Here is a 6,049-nt window from a genome sequence, read left to right on the forward strand (position 1 = left end):
CGCTTTTCCAGCAACACATTTTCAGCTCTGATCTCCAGCATCTGCAGTCCTCACTTTCTCCATACAGTTTGCAGGCCAAGCATGAGTTTTTACTAAGATAACAATTTGAACCAGGCACTTAGCTACCAAAAACCTATTAAATTTAAATCTGATGGTTTTGACATCATAGGACCGATCCTATGTAAGAAATATTATTATGTCATCATGGGTATAAAAGAAGGGGACAAAAATCCCAGAGCTAACTGCCAACTGCCAGAGCTAACAGCTCTCAGCTCTCAAGAGAGTATCACTGGCTCTCACTGCCTCATCTATTTATTAGAGAAAGCACCATCTAATTAATAATGATACTCGTGGTGGAGAAGACATTCCTGATAAAAGAACAGATGGAAGAAGGCACAGGACATTCTGGAAGACACATAACCTGGCTGTAATTTCGAGAGACTAAATTCTATTTTTTTGGATATAAGTGGGACTTGTTATTTTTATGGAACAGCATACTGTACAGAATCTTGTTTTATTTGCGAATAGGTATTAGTTAGAAGGGATTTATTCAGTTTGTTAATAGTATAGTTAACTTGTTCACTGTTAGAGTTAGATAAATAAATTGTTACTTGTTGATTTTAAAGTGTGTCAGGGATTTATTTTAGATGGGGAGAAAGGGAAGGAGGATGTGGATGGACTGCTCAGAGAGAAAACATAATGACAGTACAAAAGATTATGATAATCAGTAAGAACAAAATAGAATCCATTTGGAGAAAATTAAAAGGTAGTGAAAGAACAATCAGGACGAAAAGATATAGTTTACAGACCATCTAATATTGGGAAGATGGGAGAACAATTAAAAAATGAACAGAAAGAATGACTATTATAGGGGATCCCAACTCCTCGGACCTTAATTGGACAGTAGATGCCAGTAAAGGGGATAAGGGGATGTGATTTGTACAGTGTGCACAGGACTGCTTGCTAACACAATATGTATAAAGCTTAATAAAGAACCATTTTGCTTTTGGATCAAGTTATTGGGTCTGAATGATTAAACTAGGTATATTATTTATTCACATATTTAAACCCGGAGTGGCCTTTATGACTTCATACAGATAGACAGGCATGAACAACACAGGAAAGTTCAAAGTTTTATATTTGTTGTTACATCTCACTGGGACAATATGCTGGAAATTAAGCCCCATTATTTCCAGATTTTGTCACACAAGTAAAGGATTTTTATCAAAGTACACAAAGTCCTGTTATCTGAAAAGGAATACTCAAACCTTTTATCCAGGTATTCTTTCCTTTTGCTTTCATTCATGGGGTGAGGGTATCGCTCGCTAGACCACCATTTGTTGTGAGAGTCAACCACATTCCTGTGGGTCACATGTAAGCCAGACCATGTAAGGAAGGCAGTTACCTTCCCTGAAGAACATTAGTGAACCAGTGAACCATTAGTGAACTTGTGTGACAGGCAAAAGGCAGGGAACTGACTCCGACTTTAGTTAAACAAGCCCTCCTTTATTTAACACTTTAAGTGTCAATATTCAATATAAAACATATATTTGTGGCAACATTTACCTATTGCTTCACCTAACGACTTCAATTTTAACTCACGTCATTTAACCTCATGTGATTTAATTCACAATTAACTCTTACTCTAACTTTAACTCTATAAGTTTGGCTTGAAACAGATAATACCCTGATTTGAGTGAAATGGCCAACTTTGCTCTCGACGTAGATTTTGCCTCATGGTTCTTTGTCTTCTCTGAAGATTATGTCAGAACATGTGATTCTCAAAAGTTGGTTTTGAAGTCTCCTCCTGAAAATCCTTCGTTCCGCTCACTTGTCTCAAAAAAATGCTCCTTTTCGAGAGACCTTGCTGCCACTCAGCCAAGAATTGACCAAATCTTGATCACATTGTTCTATGTCAGCCAATGAGATTAACTGGTAAAACAAATCAACCAAATGTTTACACAAAGCCACTAACAGTTACATACCACCATCCACATAAAGTAATAATGGCGCTAGTATGTCTAGAGTCCATCTTGCCTTTTTTGCTCAACACAAGATGTCCTTTAACCGGGGTCAGAGTTTAACTTAGCTTGACCAAAATTCCCAGCATGCTTTATTGTAGCTCTTAACCATTTCTGCTGTTGGACACCTGGCCACAGTCTCAAATTGACCTGACTGATAGGTCCAGGTTTACAGACACATGCACCAGGTTTCTGTAATAACCAAGAATTCCAATTTATTAGACACAGATTCTGACCACAAGTAACCAACGATGAACTGTCAACATATAACTTTACTCGTTAAGACTGACTCCATCCAAATGTCCCCTACACACATACAGACAGACAGACAAAAATGACCTGTTTCCACACTGTCGGGAATCTAATCTAATCTCAAAAAGATCCTGATGTTATAGACAGAGGGTAAAGATGAACTGGGGAAATAGTTCAATGGCACCACTCCTTAGATCCTCTCCAGCAGCTGGTATAGTTTGGTCACAGTGTTCTGGCACAAGCTCAGTCTGTGCTGACACTGTGGCTTACTCAACTTGGAGAAAGGATATTGAAGATAAATGGTGTACAAATGATGGCTTAACCCACTCCCTCCATAGAGTGGTACATGAGACAAGAATGGTTACTCAATGACTTATGTTGGTGCTTTGACATTGGACCTTAGTTGAATTAATGCATCACTTGTCATTTTGTAAATAGACGCTAGGAGAGGGTACTTACTACATGAGTCCTGAACCCTTCTCCTCCCAGACTTACATCACTCACGAAAGGTATCACTGTACAAAAGAGCATCTAAATTCTACTTACAATTCAGCTGGAGGGGGAATCAGTTTTGTGCTCCTGTGCACCCCACAATGTGTGTTGTGGCCTGCAGGAGCCTCTTCAAGGTCCTTTGGGATTGCTTCTGTTTCAAAGAGATGTCTACCTGCAATTTGCAAGGACCAGTGACCTAATTGACATCGCTTGGGACCAGCATTTGCTTCCCATCTACTTGTACATTGTGTGCATTTCACAACACAATGATATGTTGTGAACCGCACTCTGCAAGGGTATGATTAACATAGCTGCCTGTTGTAGGGCTCCGTCTCACTCAGACGTGTAGTGTATGGTTTGGACATCAAACAGATACTGGCTCCCATGACACTGGTAAGATCACATCTCCATTTACGGATTGTTTTTCATAAGACCTGGGAAGACAGCTCAGTTTGTGCTGAACGCTTTGAGTCTCAGATTGGTCATCAGGTTCCTCCCCTGAATCTTCTCATCCTTTTATATCTGGCACTACCTGGAAGTCCACCTTGTCCAATGACCCAAAAATTCCTACTAGCCATCTTGGATTGAGACTCCAAATTTCTTCCTTCCTCCTCAACTTCACCAATGTAGTCAGTTCCCTCCATCATGCTGCACAGCTCCCTCCATTGTACTGCACAGGTCGCTCCATCGTGCTGCACAGTTCCCTCTATCGTGCTGCACAACTCCCTCCACCATGTTGCACAGCCCCCTCTATCATACTGACCAGTACCCTCCATTGTGCTGCACAGTTCCCTCAATTGTGCTGCACAGCACCTTCCGTCATGCTGCACAGTTCCCTCCATCATGTTGCACAGCCCCCTCCATCATATTGCACAGCTCACTCCATCATAGGGCACAGTTCCCTCCATCGTGCTGCACAGTTCCCTTGATTGTGCTGCACAGCCCCCTCCATCATACTGCACAGTTCCCTCCATCGTGCTGCACAGTTCCCTCGATTGTGCTGCAGAGCTCCCTCCATCGTGCTGCACAGCTCCCTCCATCGTGCTGCACAGCTCCCTCCATCATGTTTCATAGCTCCCAACATCATGCTGCACAGCTCCCTCCATCATGTCGCTCAGCTCCCTCCATCGTGCTGCACAGCTCCCTCCATCATGTTGCTCAGCGCCATCCATTGTGCTGCACAATTCCCTCCATCGTGCTGCACAGTTCCCTCCATCGTGCTGCACAACTCCCACACTCATGCTGCACAGCTCCCTCCATCGTGCTGCACAGCTCTCCCCATCAAGCTGCACAGCTCTCTCCATCGTGCTACACATCGCCCTCCATCGTGCTACACAGCACCCTCCATCGTGCTGCACAGCTCTCTCCATTGTGCTGCACAGCTCCCTCCATCGTGCTGCACAGCTCCCTGCATTGTGCTGCACATCTCCCTCCATCGTGCTGCACAGCTCCCAACCATCGTGCTGCACAGCCCCCACCATCAAGCTGCACAGTTCCCTCCATCATGCTGCACAGCTCTTCCCATCGTGCTGCACAGCTCCCACCATCATGTTGCACATTTCTCTCCATCGTGCTGCACAGCTCCCTACATCATGCTGCACAGCTCACTCCATCGTGCAGCGCAACCCCCACAATCTTGCTGCACAGCTCCCTCCATCATGTTTCACAGCTCCTACCATCATGCTGCACAGCTCCCTCCATCGTGCAACGCAACCCCCACGCTCATGCTGCACAGCTCCCTCCATCATGTTTCACAGCTCCCAACATCGTGCTGCACAGCTCCTACCATCATGCTGCACAGTTCCCTCCATCGTGCTGCACAGCTCCCTCCATCGTGCTGCACAGCTCCCTCCATCATGTTTCACAGCTCCCTCCATCGTGCTGCACAGCACCCTCCATCATGTTTCACAGCTCCCAACATCATGCTGCACAGCTCCGTCCATCATGTTGCTCAGCTCCATCCATCGTGCTGCACAATTCCCTCCATCGTGCTGCACAGTTCCCTCCATTGTGCTGCACAGCTCCCTCCATCGTGCTGCACAGCTCCCAACATCCTGCTGCACGACTCCCACAATCATGCTGCACAGCTCCCTCCTCGTGCTTCAGCTCCCTCCATCGTGCTGCACAGCCCCCTCCATCGTGTTGCACAGCTCCCTCCATCGTGCTGCACAGTTCCCTCCATCGTGCTGCACAACTCCCACACTCATGCTGCACAGCTCCCTCCATCGTGCTGCACAGCTCTCTCCATCAAGCTGCACAGCTCCCTTCATCGTGCTGCACAGCTCCCTCCATCATGTTGCTCAGCTCCCTCCATCATGCTGCACAGCTCCCTCCATCATGTTGCTCAGCTCCATCCATCGTGCTGCACAATTCCCTCCATCGTGCTGCACAGTTCCCTCCATTGTGCTGCACAGCTCCCTCCATCGTGCTGCGCAGCTCTCTCCATCATACTGCACAGCCCCCTCCATCGTGATGCACAGCTCCCTCCATCGTGCTGCACAGCTCCCTCCATCAAGCTGCACAGTTCCCTCCATCGTGCTGCACAACTCCCACACTCATGCTGCACAGCTCCCTCCATCGTGCTGCGCAGCTCTCTCCATCATACTGCACAGCCCCCTCCATCGTGCTGCACAGCTCCCTCCATTGTGCTGCACAGCTCCCTCCATCGTGCTGCACAGCTCCCTGCATTGTGCTGCACATCTCCCTCCATCGTGCTGTACAGCTCCCAACCATCGTGCTGCACAGCCCCCACCATCAAGCTGCACAGTTCCCTCCATCGTGCAGCACAGCTCATTCCATCGTGCTGCACAGCTCCCCACATCGTGCTGCACAGCTCCCTCCATCGTGCTGCACAGCACCCTCCATCGTGCTGCACAGCTCACTCCATCAAGCTGCACAGCCCCCTCCATCGTGCTACACAGTTCCCTCCATCGTGCTGCACAGCTCTCCCCATCGTACTGCACAGCTCCCTCCATCATGTTGCACATTTCTCTCCATCGTGCTGCACAGCTCATTCCATCGTGCTGCACAGCTCCCACCCTCATGCTGCACAGCTCCCTCCATCAAGTTTCACAGCTCCCAACATCATGCTGCACAGCTCCATCCATCGTGCTGCACAACTCCCTCCATCATGCTGCACAGTTTCCTCCATCGTGCTGCACAGCTCCCTCCATCGTGCTGCACAGTTCCCTCCATCGTGCAGCACAGCTCATTCCATCGTGCTGCACAGCTCCCCACATCGTGCTGCACAGCTCCCTCCATCGTGCTGCACAGCTCCCTCCATC

This window comes from Chiloscyllium plagiosum, chromosome 19 (genome assembly GCF_004010195.1).
Source record: "Chiloscyllium plagiosum isolate BGI_BamShark_2017 chromosome 19, ASM401019v2, whole genome shotgun sequence".
NCBI classification, from domain to species: domain Eukaryota; kingdom Metazoa; phylum Chordata; class Chondrichthyes; order Orectolobiformes; family Hemiscylliidae; genus Chiloscyllium; species Chiloscyllium plagiosum.